This window comes from Amphiura filiformis, chromosome 15, assembly GCF_039555335.1.
Source record: "Amphiura filiformis chromosome 15, Afil_fr2py, whole genome shotgun sequence".
NCBI lineage: Eukaryota > Metazoa > Echinodermata > Ophiuroidea > Amphilepidida > Amphiuridae > Amphiura > Amphiura filiformis.
Window position 1 is genome coordinate 42,328,951 of NC_092642.1, and position 9,928 is coordinate 42,338,878.

At 34.5% G+C, this 9,928-nt stretch overlaps 1 protein-coding gene across 1 annotated transcript in view; it reads left to right on the top strand.

The window, feature by feature from the left end:
• Positions 1-9,928, top strand: part of LOC140171659 (prestin-like) — a 129,521-nt gene that overhangs the window by 25,704 nt on the left and 93,889 nt on the right. The gene's annotated exons all lie outside the window — the stretch shown is intronic.

The window sequence follows — 9,928 nt, forward strand, 5'->3', positions numbered from 1 at the left end:
CGTTTTAATATCTAACATGTCGGGTTATATAAAGGTCATGAAAACGTTTTTAAAACGTTATTGCAAATATTTTTGGCAAATATTTTTGGCAAAATATTTTTTCAATCCCAAATTAACTTTCTGTATAGAATGTTTTGTATCAAGTATTCAAAAATGTTTTGGAATGCTATTAAAATGCTATTAGGCCTATATAACCGACATTTAAATGTTTTCTGTAATACATTTTGTGTATGCTGGGCAGTAGATTATCAGAAAATGCTTTTTAATATTATGAAGACATGAGAGCACATCAGACATATCGAATTGCATTCTGAATACGAAGAATGTCTTTCTGATATCAAATAATTTTCCATTTTTGAAATTCACGATATAATACAAATTTTATGACAAATTATCAAAATTTGATATTTGTCACATTTTGATACATAACAGTCCTCCAAGTAAATTTTATAAATCTAATGATATATTCTTAAAGTGTATGTAGCTGGGAGGAAAAAGCCGACGATCAATTGAAAATTTTGACCTTTCATATTGAAGATATGGATTTTTCCCACAAAAGACCTTTTTTTTTGGTGTTTTGGGGAAAAAAATCCATATCTTCAATACGAAAGGTTAAAATTTTCAATTGATCGTCGGCTTTTCATCCCACCTACATACACTTTAAGTATAAATTATCAGATTTATAAAGTTTACTTCAAGTACTGTTAAATATCAAAAATATCAATTTTTAATCATTTCCCATAAAATGTGTTCGAATTTCAAAAAATCAAAATTATTTGATATCAGGACATTCTTCGTATTCAGAATGCAATTCGATATGTCTGATGTGCTCTAATGTCCAACAATAAATAGGGCCTACTGTTCAAACGTTCATACCCCATCCCTTAATATAACCTGATATTTTAAGCCTTAATGTACGATTTTCGTCAAATTTTAATTTTGTTATTCTTTATTCAAAATGTTGAAATAATATTAGTAATAACTGACGGGAAGAGTTGCTGTCCATTTCAAGTTAAAATAACAAGGTAAAGAGAAACCCCACTGGTTATTTTGGCCATTTAACATGCAGTTCTATGGGAGGACATATTATCATAATTTTTACTCTTAACTTATTTTATCATAACTTTGATCTGTTGACCTACAAAGACAACACATTTGGCCGAATCCATTTAGGTGCAAGTTGGGACATGTGTAAACATTACAAATATGCAAAAAAATCAGGTTTGAAAAAAATTTCATATTATAAGATCGTACATTAATATGGCTTTAAACATTTTCTGACAACCTTTTCGCCAGCCCATTCGGGGCTGGTACCTGTTTCAGGTTTGGGGTCAGTTTACTCAAGAGATTATATTTTAGTGGTATTGGAATGATTTTTTTTTTACTTTTTGTGGTTAAATTTTTTAAAAATATTTTAATTCGATTTGTTAGGAAAAGTAAGTATGTTTTGCCGTTTCAACGAACGAAAACGAGTGAGTATTACCAAAGTTATGTTTGAACTAATTAATTATGACTTTAAAAGTTTAAAGGCCTAAATGTAACAATAATAGTTTATATATATAGCATCATATGGTCAGCAGAAGAAAATCTGACATCACCTATGATGTCATATCAGTGTCCTTGACCGGGGTCCTTACTCCTTGACCACTGAACAGCGTGATATCATGTTGATAACAGATCTATAGAATCAAAATCTTCATCATATCCCCGGATCATATCACAGATTCTCAACAATCTGTGATCATATGGACCATATTGATGTGAAAGTAGTTATCTATCATATCCTGTGTCGTTTTATGGATAAAAATGACTCAAAATGTTATTGATGAAATGGTTGCTATCATAAACATCAGTTTTGTCTTTTCAACGGGAAAAATCCGATGCAAAATAAAGTTTTTAGGGCCTAGCTATAATATGGGCATAATTTATGCATATAGTATTGAACAATGTACCCCATTTGACATGCACTGATAGATAAATAAATTGTCTTATTTTATTAATTTAATAACTTCTTTATTATAAATAACACATAACGTAAGTGAAGCTACTTTCTATCTTTTTTATTTGATTCATAAACTTACATTCAACAAAATTATTGAAGAGAAAACACACAAGAGTGAAGATTGCAGTGAGTAATCAGACCTTTATAAATGTGCTTGCCACCATCTATCATAGTAAACTATACATTGCGAATTAATATCAAATTATTTTAAAATAAAATGTACATGTAAGGTGAGTTTATATCGTGTTATATGGCGAATTAACTGAAACCTGCAGTCAGTGCAGTGTATTTGTGACGTGGTATATCGAAAGCAGACACTTTTGGGCAGAATCGTAAATGGAGAATTAGCCAAAAATCTGCCCGGGGTGATTTTTTCACGATTTGGGTTTATGATGTTATTAATCATGTTATTGTTTAAAATATTGTCTGATCCTTTCAGACCGGAATATTAACTGCATGGCATCTTGTATTTTGAGACATTTTTCAAGGTAATTCCTACTCTCAACATTGTCAATAATATTTTTAAAGGCAGCTTATCTATTATTAATATTAAAGGCCCATTCAGTGATTTGCTCATCCGGACGATCGTAAAAATCATCAAAATTTTGGTACCTTTGTTATTAGATAACATAGCCTGCGAATGGTTCAGCCGAAAGCCGTGTAGGCCTATTTAAGACAAAATAAGACATTTTACACGAATCTGTATATTTTTTAGATACTGACAGTGTCTAAATTAGCTACATGTATTTGAATGGTGGGGCTTCAACTTCACCAGTAGGCCTACTGCTGTTTTCTTCGTTTTTTGCCAAAGTTGGCATTTCAAAAATACCAAATGACAATTTGAATGACTTATCCTTCTCTTTTAAGCAATTTATATACACTTTTAATTTTTTACTCTTGCTCTGGAATCACTGAATGGGTCTTTAAGAAATGTGGCGTATCATGTCAAAAACAGACATCTTTTGGGCAGCTTATAAATTTTGAGGCTTTTACATAAAGAGCTATTTTGCTCCACAACGCAGTTTTCCCCAATAAAAATCGGGCATTCCTAAGCGAAGATATTGAGTTCGTAAGTTATGGTATTAAAAATTGGAAATTGAGATATCGTGGGTAAAAAGCTGAAAAGACAAAAAAACAAAAAACAAAACAGAACAGAACAATTTGGAGAACAATAATGAATCAACAATAATGAACAATAATGAATTAAAGAGTTGACAGGAGATTAGGAGTTAATGTTTTCTGCTGTTTCAGTGTACATGTTCTCATCATTGATGGTTTGGTGGACTGTCATGTAACATGGATGTAAGCCGTGATCCTAAAAATGCCTTTCATAGTGACCAAAACTAATTACAAGACCTCTTCTACATTGAGGGAATTTTTATTATATAACCTTTTGCAAATGATGTTGAAAACGTTTTGTGCTTGCTGGGGAGAAGCTGCTCCCCCTGTGGAACATCCATCCTCCAGACCTGATATTTTAAGGTTTTTTTAAACCATTTTCATCACACTGTGCCCCCAACCCTCACATCACCTAATACTAGTTTGTCAATATCCCCACAAATAACCTCTTTAAAATTATGCCCTCCCCTCTTCCGCTATCCCATTGCATATTTGGGGAACCCACAAAATTAAAAGCCTATTAAACTGATGTTTTCCTATTCCTTTAATAGTATACTGTATACCATCATTTCAAAAATCGTGACCCCAAGCCACCCTTTGACCTTGGTCTCACCATACGAAGACCCCCTAAAGTGGCACAATTGAACACTATACATAAAAGGATAGGACCTTTTCAGGCAAATAACATCATTCATCAAAGTTATAGTTATATAGTTATAACTTAAATAGCAAAATTATTTCACATTGGTGGTTTCTGAAGTTTGGATATAAAAAACAAGAGCACCAATGGTGCTGTAGCTCATTTGTTATGGGTTATGGTCAGGAATGCCATGCATAGCTATGTATAGCCATGCATACCTATTGTAACGAAAATGGATTTTCGCTCATTCTCTAAAAATTGGTTATTTGAGCTCGTGTGAGGCTTATGGTCTTATTTTGTATTGTTACACGTACCTATCTCTCTTGGACTAGTTATCATGATTTTATAACCAAATTTGATCAATTTTGATTCGTCCTCGATTTCGATGTTCTGGTCATGCATTTTTATAAGCTTACTGAATGAAGAGTATTGTATTACTCACCAGTCACTGATTTTGGTCGCCAGATTTTCATGACCCAAATTCTTTTATTGTGCAAATTAATAAAAGTTTATTGTAAAGCACAGGTGGAAATACTATCAAAATTACTTTTATTGAAATCTGAATTGAATTTCAGCTCAAATTAATTGATTTAAAATGATTTGTTTCGTGCATATTTTCGATCTGGGAAAGTTTTGATTTGTTTACTAGTTGCCAGTTCTTTGTCGATTTTGGGTGTAATTCTCTGAATCTAGTAAAGATTCTGTCAAATTTGCGGCCCTGGCAACTCGCTTTTTATTCTGGAGATCGACCCCGTCTGGGGATGTCTATGGTCGGATTCTCGCTTGTCTGGGTTTGCGCCGCGTTCGTTTTTCATGTTTTTCAGTCAATCAGAAACCTTTTCGGTGAGTGAGTTCTCGTGAGCAGAATGTGCTGTTTTATTGCTCACGAGAAAAGACGATAAATTGCTCGCGAGCAAGGAAAGTGATTTTTCTGCTCACTCAACTCTCGTTTTGTGCGTGTTTTCGCGATAAATTGCTCACTATAAAAGCGGCTGCTCGCCAAAATTGCTCACTTTTTGGTTTGACGATGCCAGGGGCAGTCACGCCCCTGGTCAGCTCTGTCACAGCAGATTTGAAATGAGACTCATCGGGCATTGGAAGTGATTGCCACTCACTGCCGTAGCCTCGCTTTCCTTGACATTGGTTCACTAAATTTCAGCTTCGATGTGGAAGACATTTTAATGCAATTTATGGGAACTTTCAGCCAAAAATGATGGTCAAAATGTAGCAGACGACATGCAGCCATGTCAGCAGTGTAAAGTGGGTTGTCATCTTCGAGCCTTTTTCAAGGCTAGCCTAGCTTTCTCCACTTCGTAGTTTAATAATTTTTGGTTCCCATGAATGCTTAATTGTCTCCCTCGAAGATAGGCCTATAGAACTGCACCATTTTTAGCATTCTTTACAGTCACAAATCGTCATAAATCGGTAAGCTTAGGTGGCCTAGGCTGCTGCCTTGAAACTTTTAGCGCCTGTAGGTGGCCTGGAAAGTTTAAGCTTACTTAGGCTCTTGGGCCTTCTGCTTCTCTTGGACATCTTGGTTCATCGTGACTGTTAAACAATGGTTTAATCATCCCGGGTAATCATCTTAATTTAATTACGATAGAATATAAAAGGGGAAGTTCCTAGTCTTCAAGAAAGGCTAAGCTTAGCCTTGCATTATGATGTGCATGCATGCCATGCAGATGGTGGCTCTGAATTTAGGTGTTATGGATTAAAGGCACACTCGTCGTTTTATGAATTAGAAAGGAACTTCCAGTTTATTCTATCAATTGTGCAGTTCTATCTTAAGCAGAATCAAGGAAAGTACGTGGAAAATCTGCCAGTGACTTCAAAATTAATTAAATAGGCTGAAGCCTATTATTTTCTGAATTTATTTATTGATTTTTATATCACAAAGAAATTTGACTTCTGATTGGCCTAAATTGCTCAATTGCCAAACTGATAGACATCACAAGCTGGCATCAGTCGAAAGCTCCCGTGAAATTAGCTATAACAGTAGTTCACCATTTTAGATGGCATTTCGTACAGTTTGTCTTTTTGTCCAGTCGTTCCAGGTTCCGGATTCTCAGTATTCACCACCGCGGCCCAGCCGCGTTACACTATGTATAGCCATGCATACCTATGTATAGCTATGTATAGCCATGCATAGCTATGTATAGTCATGCATAGCTATGTATAGCCATGCATATCTACCGTATTTCGTCAAATAGTCGCCCCCCTCAAATAAACGCCCCCACCACTTTTTTCAACCAAGATGTTTCAAAAATGCAGATATTTCCATGCTATCTTGTGTAGTAAGCTTACGAAGTTGCGCACATGGTCAATAATAGCGTCAATAATTGGCGAAAATCTGGATTAGAAACCCGGAAGTGAACCAAAAGTCAGTGTCAAAAGTTCATAGTTCGTCATTTTAGCGTGACTTTTAAGCTTACCTAATGATTTTAACGGGAATTGTCGTGCTAAAAATGACCTCTAATAAACGCCCCCCCCCCCCTTGGGAAAATGTAATTTGACGAAATACGGTATGTATAGCCATGTATAGCTATGTATAGCCATGGATAGCTATGTATAGCCATGGATAGCTAATGTATGGCCACGTATAGCCATGCATAGCTACATGTATGTATAGCTAATAGCTATTGCTATGTATAGCCATCTGTAACCATGTCATATCCATGTATAGCCATGTATAGCTATGTATAGCCATGTATAGCCATGTATAGCCATGTATATAGGGCTGCCAACTTTGAAAAACACATTTAAGTATTGTCAAACCTCAAAATCAGTATTAGTTCATGCATCAGGTGTATAGTAATTTGTCTTAACTTTCCATTTTCGTATCTAATCTACTCTGCACTGATCTTACAATAAATCAGTGATTTGAGGCATAATGATTCCAACATCCCGACTCTGGCTTATATAACTCACCAGCAAGTAACTCGTTTTCAAATCAATATCACTGTCTATCAAAGGCCTATTTAATAACAGATTATACCACACCATTAGTGTTCCAATTAACGCGGCTGTGTACTCTAGACATGGTTTCTTTCGCAAAATTGAGCTTTTTTGATAAGTTTGTACTTTGTTATGTTTTTTATAAATACAAGGAATGAAAATCCAGATTTGTAAACTCCAACTGCAATATTTTAAGGATTTTATTTCACTATTCCACTCGTATTTGAAATTGAAAAGGAAAGAAAATCTTTGTTGTACCAGCAGGGTACGCAGCATAACAGCGCATCGCGTTATGTGTCGCGCAATTTGTTAACGCACAAATCACGCTACGCATACATAAGCCAGATATCTACATGCTTGTGGCGCATCTTATGGAAGCACCACGGAAGCACTGATTTCACAAAAACCTAGCGGTCAAATGGCTCAGTTTTAGCTGATAAAATGTGGGTTTTTTCAAGTTCTTTCCCCCGATTTAAATATCAAGTTATGAATGGATTTCGCTCAAACCTCTCAAGGGGCTGTGGATTTACCCGATGTTCACGTTATATAAGGTAGAAAAGCGAAAACTGCCGCATTCTCCTGTAAGATTCGATGAAAGTGCATAATGTCACCACTTTAAACTTCAACGGCCATTCTTTCAATGTTCATTTTCTCGGTAAAATGACGATTTAGGTACACGATAACTCAATAAATACAACATCTATAGGTAAGCAAATATGATCATCGTAAAAAGCATGATCGACTCAAGAAACGGTTTTCTCATTTTTTTATATTTTGGTCTATTTATGATTTTAGGCATCATTTTGTGCAAATAGGCGTTTGTGAATTTTAAAAAGTTCAATTTGATGCCTTATATGGTCAATATCTCAAAAAATAAGGCCAATAAAAAAAAAATAAAAAAACCGTTTTTGGAATGGAGCCTCAAGATTGAGCTAAAAACAAAATAAAATATTTTGGAAAGAGTGTTTTTTTTGTTATGATGTACCTAACAAATATTGCCAAAACTCACTTTTTTATATTTTCTTCATAATTGTTGTTTTTACCCCAAATCTGTATTTATATTAAGATTTATTGATGTCTTGCCTTCATAAAAATGTATACTTTTATATATCTTGCGCGAATAATTACAAAGTTATTGCACTTTTACTACATGCATATCTGAGAGTACACAGCCACCTTAAGATAAGCAAACATTGCTGGGCAGATAACAGGATTTAGTTACAACAGTGCTTACAAGCAAATTAAATCAAAAAGACTGCATGATTACTCAATCAAATCTTGCATTTTCTGAGTAAATTGAATATGTCAAATAATGTCCTAAAATTTGATAAAACAAAACAAAATGTATGTTTAATATATTAATTATTTCATTGAGCGCATTTCCATTAAATTCCTTCCAGAGAGCGCACCACCAATGATTGCGCCATTGGATAACACAGGAAAATACGCACGTTTGGATGGCGTTTTGTCACTGCAAAAACGTAATATAGATCAAAAGTTTGGTATCAAATTAAAGCTTATCACGTGTAGAATATTATTCTTTTAACAGAATATATTGGTGACCATCTACTTTTTTTGCTATTAAAAAAAAAAGAAAAAAGGTGCAAATTTAACCCTAAAAAATCACTCAATTTTTGAAACGGACGTTGTTCAAATTCGCGCCAAAACTTCACCTCTGAAATAAAATATTGGGATTTTTTCTCAGATTCTTTCATGCAGACACTTGTCGGAAGCAAATGAGCTGAAAAGCGAGCGAATTTTGACAATATCTATAGAAAATAAAGCCGCAACAAGCTGAAATAAGCGGTGGACTATTTTAACCGAATTTCACTGGTACATAAATCGTGGAGTGATTTGGTGGTGCGCCCTCTCCATAAATAATGACAGAGTATTATCTGTTTTCAAAATAAGCGGTTTTTTAATTGTATGTTCAGATTTAATTAGCGTGTAATTTGGTTATCTGTACTACCTGCTGATGCTACAAAAACATGACCTTGCTCATGTCTACAATGTATAGTCAATAATATGCATTGATAGTAAAATCCGTTTCTGAATATACCAGGGATGTATGGATGTGGTATAACTGGTATTATGAAACTTTGCCTTCTAGGAATTTTATTGTCATTCGATTGATATGACAAAATCAATTGGACAAGTATTAATTCAAAAGAAAATATCCTATTTTCGTCAAATTTTAACCGATTTGAATGTGTTAGGTGTCAATTTGGACTGAAAATGGGCCATTCGCCAGATTTCGTTGATTCCAGCAAATTTCATCCATAAACAAAATACTTATCCAGCACATTTCATATCTACCTAAACTCTTGAACAACTTCATCCAAAATAAAAAAAAAAAACCCCATAACAGTATAGCCTTAAATGTACCAGACAAAGCATTTGTTTACATAAAGGCTGCTATCTTGTCAGCTAATCATGATTCGAGGTCAGATCTCAGTACCAATGATATAGTTCTGATTATGCACAATTGGGAGAATTTGAGCCACTGCTTGCTCATGGCTCGTGCACAGAAGTAGGGGCCTATAGACAGCACAAGCCCAAATTGGTGCTTTATCTATTGACTTGCCGAATGTACTATTGGTCCGGCAAAGCAACACTGAAAAGCAAACATTGAAGCAAAATTCTGTTACATCTCTTTTACAAAATGCCACAGCATCTCAAGAACAAGGAGTTTGAACAGTGTTTGTAATATGATCAGCATGACAAACAGTCTGCAAAGGAGACTATTCTCTGAAATTTGGTAAAAATTTTCGGAACAAAATGCTCCAAAAATCACACTTTCCATCCAAATTTTCCTAGCTAAATAAGTAACAATCATGAACAATCATGCAAAGATCGCTCCCTCAAATTACCAGCTCCATTACTCAAATGATGTAGCAAGAGAAAGTAAAAAACAGAAAAATCTAGACTACGACTATAGTTCATTTGCTGGCGCAAATGAGCTAAAAATTGAAAGTATTATATTTGCCTATAAAGGATTTCTCAAATTAAGAAAAATGAATACATACAATTACTGCTCAGTCAAGCGCTCCACAGACTCCGAGTATTGTACGTACAATATTGTATGCAACATATCTACGTTATTTTATCTATTGCCATTCTATTTCCAGTAATGTTTAAGTTCTAACAAATGTTTGATGACGAAAAATCGATAATATGTTACATGTAATATCTAGTAGAAATATATTATCGAT